This window comes from Suncus etruscus, chromosome 1, assembly GCF_024139225.1.
Source record: "Suncus etruscus isolate mSunEtr1 chromosome 1, mSunEtr1.pri.cur, whole genome shotgun sequence".
NCBI classification, from domain to species: Eukaryota; Metazoa; Chordata; class Mammalia; order Eulipotyphla; family Soricidae; genus Suncus; species Suncus etruscus.
This window is the reverse complement of record NC_064848.1, coordinates 54,222,794-54,235,444: the sequence shown is the minus strand read 5'-3', so window position 1 is coordinate 54,235,444 and position 12,651 is coordinate 54,222,794. Positions and strand designations below refer to the sequence as shown.

General features: G+C 34.9%; 1 protein-coding gene and 1 non-coding gene across 2 annotated transcripts in view; one reads left to right on the top strand and one right to left on the bottom strand.

Moving 5' to 3' along the window:
* TEK (TEK receptor tyrosine kinase) overlaps positions 1-12,651 on the bottom strand; it is a 129,744-nt gene that overhangs the window by 91,688 nt on the left and 25,405 nt on the right.
* LOC126031448 (small nucleolar RNA SNORA51) lies at positions 5,208-5,340 on the top strand. The gene has a single exon (XR_007503328.1). It is a non-coding gene; the product is annotated as a small nucleolar RNA SNORA51 (small nucleolar RNA).

Genomic DNA, 12,651 nt, shown 5'->3' with positions numbered 1-12,651 from the left:
CTGCAAACTGGATCCAATCCATGGACAAGTGGTTGAAGACCATTGGTCTAAAAATTTCTGATCAACAGCATTAATTAGCTCAATTAATTAGACATCAGTCATCACAGTTAAGAGCTTGGTATAAAAAGATGTATATTTAATTTCATATACCTCTTAATTAATACCTCTGATTAATATTACTTTCCCTTAGCAGAGATCAGGCACATATTCTCCACCTATTTGCAATTTATATTTTTGTAAGGAAAAAACCATTATGCCATAGCAACTGCAAAGCTAGCAAATGATTGTTCATTATAACCGAGGAATAACAATATGCTAAAATATTTTTCTTTGTATTAGTAAATACTTTACTAAACAGTAGCTAATCTATCACACTAATATTAGACTAAATCATACTATGGTGAACTCAAATTTGTTTTAATCTTGTTTTTACATTTACATTCTTTTGGACTCAACATTGTTTTAAATGATGTCCGATTAAGTACTATGTGAAATAGTCTAACATTTGTCAAAGAATCTATTGTAGATCTAAAAAACGATATCCATATAACTGACTGAATTAGAAGTTAAAAACAGAGTAATATTTGTCTATGTTTCAGATAAACAGATTAACAATTCCTCTTTCATTTTCTGAAAAGGTGTTCCAAAAGTGCATGAAAGTGGCGCAGGTAGGATCACCAGATTCTAGATACTACCCTGTTCCCACAAATACATAGTCTTTCTTTTAGCTTACCCTTTATCTGCTTAATTTTTCCACTTTCCCTTTTTTTCATATATCTGAGCTTCAAGAGTTTTTTAAGGAGTGAGGTGGGGAGAACAATAGTTGCTTAAATAAAAAAATACAAACGTCAGAAGTCATTTTAAACTTTGTTTTATTAATGAAGACAAAGAAGAAAATTAGGTATCAAAAAGAGACTATCTCTTGTAGCTCTTATATCAGAATTGTAGTGTTGTATCAAATTTCACTAATATGTTTTGAAAAGGGTAATGTATCTTTAGAAAAACATTTTTTTTTTTACGTTATGAGGGAAGGGGGCACTCATAGTAGTGCTCAAGGATCCTGACATTGCCTGGGGGTCCTGAAGTGAATATAAGCGAAAGGAACATGCACACAAAGCATACACTCTAGCCTTTTGAATCATTCCCCAGAACTTCTGAACAACTTTTATGTGATGGATTTTTGATGTTTGGTATTTGCTACATTTAATATTTTTCTGAGATGTTCTTGACTTATTTATTCTTTGAGGGTAGACATCACATGAATAGCTAAAGCAACCCTTATAAAAAGGAATATGGGAGCATCACTTTCCCAACTTTAAATTGTACTGCAAAATTTAGAGAAGTAACTACACTAACAACTATCATGACATTGTTAGTGAGTGAGAGAAGTAGAATGCCTGACTAGAATACAGGCCTGGGATGGGGGATGAGGGAAATGGGGGGCATTGGTAATGGGAATGTTGCACTAGTGAAGAAGGGTGTTGTTTTTATGACTGAACAAACTACAAAGTACAAACATGTTTGTAATCAAGGTGCTTAAATAAAGATATTACTTTTTAAATACATTATAAAACAAAAAATAAATAAAATAAAAATTATTATGAACATTCCCTTGACCAAAGGCATTTAAAAAAATAATTAGGATTGGCAATGAGCTTAAAAGGTCTAAGACAAAAGCACTTCAGAATCCATGGTCCTCTCAATGGGTCAAAGAAACGAAGAAAACCCAAAACTACATAGTATATTTGATCAAATTGTTTGGACTTTTCTCGAGTTATTTTTTTATGTTGTTCACAAAAGAAAAATTCTTTATAATGTAAAGAACAAAGAACATTATTAAGTGATTCAGTCATTTACTAACAGGTTTATTGAGTACCTCATACATGTTCAGGATTGCACTTGCCCCTAGAATTACAATAATGACTAATACAGATATGATCTCAGGTATATGTAGCTTACTGGATAGGTACATATAGGATACTAGTTATATAAACATACCAAAAAGGAACTATAATGGATACTGACAGGTGCCATGGAATTGTGTAACTGTGAGTTTACTCAGTTTTGGCTGGAGTAGGTAAATAATTTTTGAGTCAATATGGAAGTGATATATGACTTTAAATAAAATTGGGGTTACCTGGCACATCAGAAGAAATACAAGAAAATCATTAGAAGTCTTCCATAAAAGGGTAACTACTAAATAAGGTGTTAAGGAGTGAATATATTGGGCTATAGAGATGCTACAGAAACTCATGACCTGCATGCAGAAAACAGCAATTTGTTTTGTGATACCACATGGACCCATAAGCATTGCTGGGAGTAACCCCAGAAGCCCCACACATTTCTGAGGTGTCCTTATTAATCCCCAGTATTGGGAACTCTAAGCAGCATCTTTGGGCTCTCAATTTGATTCACTGGCCTGGTTGATTAAGAATCATCAGGAGAGGACGTTTCCAGGATTCCTGGCCCAACTTGGGAAACACCCCCACAATTTTTAAAAATAAAATAAAGAATGAGTGCATTTAACAGTACTCAATTCTAGAGAATTATTTCTTAAATTTATTCTAAAGTTGGCAATAACTTTTTATTATCCAATCCTAAGAATGCACTGGCGCCATTTTTATGGGTCAGCATTTAGCAAAACTATTTTTAGTACTTTTAGAACTCTGCCTTCTTGCCTTCCCTGAAGAAATAATTTCCTAGGCACACTTCCAACACTTTAATCCTTTTTGTTTTCCATGATCCTTTCATGTACGTAGTAAGTGTTTGGGCAATGACTTCTTTCTCAAGGTTGTCTCCAATAAGATATTGTGCAATTAACAAGAAACTATCAAACTGCTCAAGACTGAAAATAACTAAAGGAAGCTACTAACTTGGGGTGGGAGGCATGTAGTTGGGAGTTTAGAATTTGTAAAAGGCACCCTACAATTGACTAGGCGACTTTGTGCCAAGTCTGTTTGCTCAAAGTGGTATGCCCAATTCCCATTCTTGCCTCCAAGCCAGATAGGACACTGAGGCCTGACTGCTGAAGGAAATGGTTTTCTCACCCCAATTTCAAAAACCAGACATTTTCCTTTCATGAAAAATGTTCTAATGAGAAATAACATCCACCAGTTGACAGGAAACATTTCCAGGCAATAAGCAGACCATCCAATACTGTAAAGCCTCAACCACACAGGTTTACTAATATGAAAACTCCATTCTGTGAGATACAGGTAGAGGAAATGCCCCATCAAATTAAGGCCTATTTAAACTAAAAAGGACTTTGGAGATGTCCTGCCAAAGCCACACAATTTATACAGGGTAAAAAGAGGGAGTGGTAAAGACAGCTCTCAAGTACAAATCCTCACCCACCCACCCCGGGCCTTTTTTTTTTTTTTTTTTTTTGTAATCTGGCACAGTGGAAATGGACAAATTCTAAAAAGAAAGAAATTTGAAATATTTCTGAACCTAGCAGAATGGTGCTGGAGCTGGGTCAAAAGAGAGTGGGGGAAAGAAACATTGAAGAGAGGTGGTCAATAAACTCAAAGATTAAGGGAGAGATTAGAAAAGCTAGAAATGACACCTGACCACCTCATAATTTCCCTATATCGCAAAACAGTTTTACTTGTTTTTGTGGCCATTTTACCCTCAGAGAGGAATGCTTTCTAATTCAACCATGTTCATCCACTGCCAAGAAATGTACTGGGTGGGAGAGAAGCCTCTCTTTGCACACAGGTCACCTTCTCTTTCTGCTCTCTTCTGACTCAACTACCTGTCTTCTATTCCCATCTATTTTTTGTTCTTGTTAGTTTATTGTTTTTGCTGTTGAAATTTGTAGATACCTTTGCTAAAGCCAAATGCCTTTATTGTCTGGACAGAATTAAACAAAATTCTTAGTGCTTGTTTTTAGCTCCCAATGAAAATTATTTCAATTGGTTTGTTTGCATGATAAAGAGAATAATAAAAAGCACAATTTAAAGTGATAATACATTGATAACTATTATATGTATAAACAAAATAAATGAATCTTTAATGAAGAGATTCAAGATCATGAGAACAAATAAGAGGAAAATGACAAAGGAGATGAGTAACCTTCAACAGAATTTAGATTATGTTACACAAATTAGGAAGTATATAGTATTTACCATATACTATATATATGTAAATATACATATACTAAGTACAATAATGACTACATTAAAATTTTATGCATTTGGGGCCTGAGAAATAGCACAGTGGATACACATACATTTGTCTTACAGTGGTTACACAGACATTTGTCTTTCATATGGCCAATGTGGGTTCAATACCCAACACCTTTGAGCACTACCAAGAATGGTTCCTGAGCACAGAGTCGGTAAATAAATGTTGAGTACTTCAAGGAGTAAGCTCCCCGCAAAAATCAAAAAAGATTCTACATACCTAATAGGATGACAAGTCAACAAGAACAAAAAATGAGATTAATACCAAGCACTAGTTTAAATGAATAGCAATTACAACTATCAATACTGGTGGTAATGCGAAAGAAATGGCCCAATAATTGTGGACATTGCTTTCACCATTTTCTTTAAAATAAAATTAAATGGGGTCGAAGCGGAGGTGCAAGTGGTAGGGCATTTGTCTTGCATGCGCTGGCATAGGACGGAACTCAGTTTGATCCCCCAGTGTCCCATTTGGTCCCCCAAGCCAGGAGCGATTTCTGAATGCATAGCCAGGAGTAACCCCTAAGCGTCACTGGGTGTGGCCCCAAAACAAACAACAAAATTAAATTAAATGTATAATTACTCTATCATTAAGTAATGCCAACTAGATCTTACCTTACAAGAATTAATTTGTGTTCACATTCTATGTGACATGGCAAGGCTTCTTTACTTAATCCTAATTGCTTAAAACTGCCTATATGCAAGTGTTCTTCAATAGATAAATACATAAATGAGATATTGTATTCAGGCATAGGATACCATTCAGCAATAGCACCAAATAATTGATACTTAAGTATTATGGCATTATGAAGAATTAAATATCATATTAGAAGAATAAGTTACTATGTAGAATAAGTTACTAAGTAGAAAGCCTGTCTAGAGTATAGGCCGGTGTGGGGTGGGGAGGAAGGACACTTGGGATATTGGTCATGGGAATATTGCACTGTTGAAGGATTATATATATATATATATATATATATATATATATATTAAAAATCAAAAAAAAAAGAAAAGAAAAGATAAGGTCTCCCAATTCTTACCACAGGCTGTGTTCTTTACATTGACTGTATAGAAAGAGGAGGTACAATAAATGCACCCTATACACACCTCACCACAGGCCATTTGCCTGGTCTGTATTGTGAATTGGGGGACAAAAAATGAAAATAATAAAAAAGAATAAGTTACTATGTAGATGCATTTATAGTAATTCTGAACAAATTAAGCCTAACGGAATAAGCAGAAATATATGCTTGCCAGAGATTAGGATAGAGAGATTTTAGTATAAAGGTGCTATACAAAAATTGTCTGAGGGGAACGATAAAACTGTTCATTATTCTGATTGTGATCATGTAAATCCTAACCACAAATTAAGAATCAGGCCTGTGTACACACGGATGTCAAATGTACTATATATTGATATTGAAATAGGGATCAACTCTATCTTCTATAGTTACCAGTAAGCTATGCAAAGACATGGCAAGGATATTTATTTTAGCATAGTCATAAATATCCTGTCATAAACTAGAAACAGCACTAAAATAAGAATGTGGCTAAGTAAGTGATGGTTTGTACATATGACAAAATATTACGTCTGCAAGAAATTATGCTCTTGGAATATAAAAATCAAGAAAATAAACTATAAAACCATATATATTATCTCTTTCCTCCAAAAACAATGCTATATATTATATTGATAACTACAGACTCCTCCCTGTCTAATCTAAAGTAATTTCTGGGCTCAGGGATCAAGGAAGGGACAGGAAAATTATAAGTATCCATTGATTTCTTTACATTGTTCATATTATATTTCCTCCATAACTTTAAAATAGAGATCTTCATTTCTGGGGACACATAAGACTATACAACTTGGAACAGTAAACAATTCACTGATACAAAGGATTCTGTTTTGTTTATCTTTATCCCTTCAGAATTAATAATGGTGTTTGACAGACTGCACATTTTGTAAGGTAGGCCTCAAAAAAAGGTGCTTGGGAGATTCCAGGACTACTTTCAGTAATTCTCAACAAGCTGGTGGGACAGTTTAATGTTAGAGCCCTGTATTTAAGCATTGGGCCTGGCAGTTCTAGGTGCCACCAGAGTCTCCTCAGTACTGTTTCAGGTCCAAGCTAAATATTTTTAATATTTTAAAAGTATATTTAATATACTTTAGCTATTATCATTATATTATTATACATTATATACTGATATTATGTAACATAAAATATATTATAAATATAGCATTGTATAAAATATATACTTTAGTTGGATGGAAAAATTTAACAGTAAATGAAAAATCTTAAACTTAGGTGTTTATTTTACAGATTACTACTTAACCTGGCATCATCAATGAGACAGTGGAATAGTTAAGAGCTATGGCTTTGAAGTTCTGTCTTATTTTACTCATCTATAAAGTGGAGAGGGTACCTCTAAATTATTTATGTGTAGTTTTATGCATTAGCACAACTTGAAAAAGTAAGAGAAAGGGAGCTATTTCTACAAAACTCTGTTCCATGACAATCTTAAAGCAAATTTTTGATGTAAATAGTCTTGGAACTAAAGCACCTAAAAAGGAAGAACTGCTAAAGACTGAGTCCTGCTGTGTTTCTCCTGCCCTTAGCTTTCAAGAGAGGAAACAGGTTGATGGTGAACTAAGGAAGATACCCTGTGTTTCCTTCAGAAGTCTTTTGATCCATGTCCCTTTCTTTCAGGACTGACCTTAACAGGAAACTTAAGTCTTTGCAAATGCAAATGATTCTGTAATAGCTAATTCATAACCCAAGTGGTAGAGTCAGAGTAGCCTTAGGTTTTAGGAGCTATTCAGAAATGAATACAAACCATTGCTCCATAAGTCTTTTCACTGGAAGACCATTCACCTAATCCAAAGAAACCCTGTGTCTCTGAGCCAAAAGACCCTCAATTTCATTTTCCTTATTGTCCTTATTGTCCTTAAAATAAGTCTCTATACAGTCCAATAAAAATACAGTACCTGTACTTAGTGTCGGGACTGGACAGCAGCATCAACATCTCTTGCTCATTATTAAATTCACAATCCTTCACTTGGATATACAAATACTTCCTGCCTCACTTCATGTAGTTTAGAAATGCTCTTATTCGTGATCCCTTGTCCTCCAAGGTAAATTTTGTGATTGGGTGTAACCTATTTGGGAAGTAGTTTGGTTATATTTCCTCCCTGCTAATAAATTTTTTTCCTTATGGCCTTGTTAAGTGACATGAGTCAGGAAGACAGATGGTCTTGCACGTATGGGGAACCTAAAGAAACAAAGGGATTAGGTAAACCCTATGCTAACAAACATTGAGACATGACGCATAAAGTTGGAAACTGCGGAGATAGGAGAAAGGACCCTGGTATAATGGTGATAAGTAGGTGGTACTGAAAAATTGGGTGGAGGTATTAGTAGAGTAGTTCTGCTTGGTATAATTCTAATTGGTATAGAATCATTCCTGGCAGGCTTGGAGGACCATGTGAGATGCTGGAGATCAAACCCAGATGGACTACATGCAAGACAAGTTCCCTGCCTGCTGTGCTATCTTCCCAGCTCAGGAATTTCGAATTAATTTTGTACCAGTTTTTCTCTAACAAAGTGAATGCCCGAAGGTCTCAAGAGCTTCACATAGTCATGTTTTCATTACTATAGAGGGTTTTTGAGAAACCCTGTGTAGGACTATAATTGCCCTTGCAAATACTAACATTCATTCCAGTGATAATGAAACTATCCCAAATATGTTGGAGCTCTGGTTAGGGACTCATCCTCAGGTTGGTAGTATAGCTTTGTGTACATCAGATGACTTACATATACAAGAACCTATTGTTCCCCAGCAGCCAATAAATAAATAAATAAATAAATAAATAAATAAATAAATAAATAAATATGAGTTTATTCAGTCTTAACATGAGCTATGTTCTTTACATTTAAACACCTATCCTTTTTCTAAATTCAACTGACTAACTCAGGCTTGCCCTCAACACTTACCCACAGTCTCATATGAGAAGCCACAGGACCACCTGGTGAGAGCTACATTATACACAATGAATGTTTTTGACAGCTAATAGGTATGATGTGTCACAGGTAATGATTATAGGTAGTTGATAATGATAATGTCTTCCTCCTACCTCTGCCTCAAACAACATTAAGATACACTGTTCTGGTCTCCAAAACTCAGACTCTGTCTGGTAATCACTTAAGAGCAAGCAATCCCCCAAAAATACAAGACAGAGTGATAATTTCATTCCATGTTCTAGGCTGATATTCTGGGCATGAACTAGGTCCATATAGAGTCAAATTTTTACATAAATGCTATGGCTTTAAAGTTATACTCAGTAGGTCATTCATCTAGTGATCCTCATTTCCACAAGAGGTGCTCCTCTGGACATCTAGGTTTAGGGAAACTACTTGCTTCTCACTGGGTTCAACTACAGGAAATACTGAGAGAAGATAAGAGGGTATAAGGAGAAGTGGTCAGGTGTCCATTCTCCCAGCTTGCTCCTACTGTCCATGTACACACAGCTGGGCAGGAGTATAATCTTCTGTTGCCACCACTCTATATGATTTCAACAACTGCTCCTTCTGTAAGCACCTTCAGGGATAAATATATTCCAAGCAATACTCATGTCCCAGTCAATCCATTTATGTAAATAAAATTTTGGGTTGATATATTATACATAAAAGAAATTAAACATGTCTACTATGCTTTGCTAGAAAGACAGGCACCCAGCTTTGTATTTATTCTCCTGACCTTGAAGCAGTCCTTTAGGCAACTCTAGAGGTTTAGCTCTATCTTTAAAGAGAATAATTTGCAATTAATTTCTATCAAGTATTTTAGCTGTTTCACAACAGTGTGTTAATTATAAATACATAATTAGTATAATTATCAGCAACATTATTATAATTGTAATGTATTGAGTACTTTTTATGGTGAAGACATTATGAATGCATTGTTTTACTTAATTCTCACAACAACCATGTGAATTAGTCACTTTTATCTTCATATCACAGATGAGGAACCTGATGTAGACAAAATAAGCAACAGTGATGACTAAATGAGATCCTAAATGTAAAACATCCGGAGCAGTATTAAAATGCATAGCTCTTCCTTTTCAAAGCAGAGAACTTGGCACAGTAAGCAGGCTTTCCATATACATTGTTTAGTTTGGTATCCACTTGCTTCAGTATTTTAATCATCCCAGTAGAAACCCATAAGACCTTCATGAATAAAACCATATATCTAAAATAGCATATTTCCCTTGAATGTAATTTCCCATTCATTTTCCTTGCCAAAACTCAGCAAGTAGCATGGTATTAGACCTTATGTCCTGACCAGTGCTACGGAAGACCCCATTTCCGTATTCACTGTGATCTCACCAATTCCTAAGGTTTCAGTTATCTCCTGTTCCCAAATCTGAGTTTCTAGTTCTAATCTCTTCAGAGCTATAAGCCATAAGTTATAAGCACATGTTAAATATTTGTCTGACACCAGATAGACATCTCAGATTCATACAGGTCTACAATAAATTCAGAATTTTGATTCAACTTTTTTTCTAATCTTTTTTTTTTTTTTTTTTTTTTGGTTTTTGGGCCACACCCGGCGGTGCTCAGGGGTTACTCCTGGCTCTCTGCTCAGAAGTAGCTCCTGGCAGGCACGGGGGACCATATGGGACACCGGGATTCGAACCAACCACCTTTGGTCCTGGATCGGCTGCTTGCAAGGCAAACACCGCTGTGCTATCTCTCCGGGCCCTTTTTTCTAATCTTCTTACACCTTGCCAACAATTGCATGCTTCATAACCTGAACTATTATCAACAAATCTCCGTTATTATTTATATCCAGTCTCTATATTCTTTCTGCTCATTCAAAAGCTGTCCTAACTCTCACATTCAAATCTTTTTTTGCACACTTTCTCTTGAAAGATGCAAACTTCCATTTATTTATTTATTTATTTATTTATTTGCTTTTGTGTCAGGATGGCACAAACTGGAATGTTCAGGGTTCATTTCTGGCTCTGTGCTTAGGAATCATTCCTGGTGGGCTTCTGGGGACCATATGGGATACCAGGAATCTAATCTAGGTCTACCACAAACAAAGCAAGCACCATATATAATTATGGCCTTGCCATTAATTTCCTTTATAAAAAATATATCAATTCTTTAATTGTTCAATGGTAGGGCATTTGCCTTGCATGTGGCTGACCCAGAAAGGAAAGTGGTTCGATCCTGGCATTTCATATGGTTCCCCAAGCCAGGAGTGATATCTGAGCACATATACAGGAGTAACGCCTGAGTGTCACCGGGTATAACCCAAAAAAATAAACAAAAAATTTCTTTAATTGAATCACTGTTAGATAAACAGTTACAAAGTTATTCATGATTATCAGTCATACAATATCCAACACACATTCCTTAATCCATTGATTTTTTTTTGAGCCACACTCACCACATTGTCCATTAGCCAAGCATTGTCTTCTCTACTTATATCTGTACAAGGCTACACTCTTTCAAGATTTAGCACAAATAGCAATAGTAACAAAAATTTTTATTATTTTGCATAATTCAAAAAATAAAGTTCAAATTTGCAAACTGTTTTATTGGGCATTCAAACCTATTATAACTGTTTTTGAATCAAAGAAAATATATTTGGGAGAAAGCAAACCCAGCTTACTCCTGGTTTTACACTCAGGGATCACTCCTCATGGCTTTGCTCAGAGGACTGTATGGGATGCCTTGGAATGAACTCAGGTCAGCCACATGTAAAGCAAGTTCTCTACTGGCTGTACTAGTACTATCTCTCAAGTCCCAAGGAGAAAATAAAAACACATTTTAAGATATAAAAAATTATCACTAGGACCAAACAGATGTATGATCACTGATAGTAAGCTAGACAAAGAGGGGACCACCTACTCTAGCAGCCCGGGGGGTGATGGTGGGGGATATGGGTTACAGAAAGGGAATGGGGAAGGGGGGAGGACAAACTTGGGGGTGGGTATTCCCCTTATTCAATGTTAATATGTACCTAAAATACTAACGTGAAAGATATGTAAGCCGCTATGATCAAAATAAAAAGAAAAAAAAGAAAAAAATAAAGAATGAAATTAAGTACTAAGAAAAAAAGATATAAAAATTGTGAGGCCCTATTTAATTAACAATGTCATGAAATGGAAATATATTCTCCTAGAACTGGTGTGACTTTCAAATTTTATCTGATTAGTATCATTACTGTAGCCTTGAAGCTTTTAACTTTCCACCAAAAAAAAAATGGAACTACAATACAAAGCAGGACTTACAATAGCCAGAATCTGGAAACAACCAAGATGCCCTTCAACAGATGAATAGCTAAAGAAACTGTGGTACATATACACAATGGAATATTATGCAGCCATCAGGAGAGATGAAGTCATGATATTTTCCTATACATGGATAGACATGGAAACTATTATGCTGAGTGAAGTAGTCAAAGGGAGAGAGATAGAAACAGAATAGTCTCAGTCATCGATGGGTTTTAAGAAAAAAAAAACATCATTGTAATAATTCTCAGAGATAATAGTGATGAGGGCTGGAAAGACAGGCTCACAATATGAAGCTCATTACAAAGAGTGGTGAGTGCAGTTAGAGAAATAACTACTCTGACAACTATGACATATCAATGCGTGAGAGAAGTAGAATGCCTGTCTCGAATACAGGTGGGGAGAGGAGGAGTGGGGGGATATTGGTGATGGGATTGCTGCACTGATGAAAAGGGGTGTTCTTTTAATCACTGAAACTCAACTACAACCATGTTTGTAATCATGGTACTTAAATAAAGATATTATTTAAAAATAATACTAAGCAGGATTATTCATGTTAAAATCTAATAGCTACCAAAATCAATAGAGTTGAACTAAAAAGAAATATTTTTAGCTCCAAGATAATTTATTTAATCACAAAGATTAAATTTATTTTATTTCTTTATTTATTAAATTTATTTAATCACAAAGATTAAATTTATATTATTTCTTTATTTATTAAATTTATTTAATCACAAAGATTAAATAAATGTGAAATTCTTAGCATAGTATACAATAAGTATTGGATAATGCTCTACATTTGAAATGAATAAAAATAATCTATGTTTGAAATGAAGACAGAAAAACAATTTAAAAAAAAAGAAATACATCATAATGTTACCGATGCAAATATCCATGTAAATTATCAGGTTTACTGCTAGATTTCTTCCCTATACCCTTCTCTTCTTCAATTTTCATCATACTTCAAGTACCCAAGTGCAGATCTGGGATAGATATGCTCAGAAATTCTGACAATAATATTTTATCCCCTATAATTCTATTCCCAATATGCCCCTGGTTAGTATTTGCTCTATAAGACCCATAATATTCACCAGGATATTATTTTCTGTGGTATGTTTGACATTAAAACATTGAATGCCGATGATACTCTGTTACTAACAGCTTTGTAAA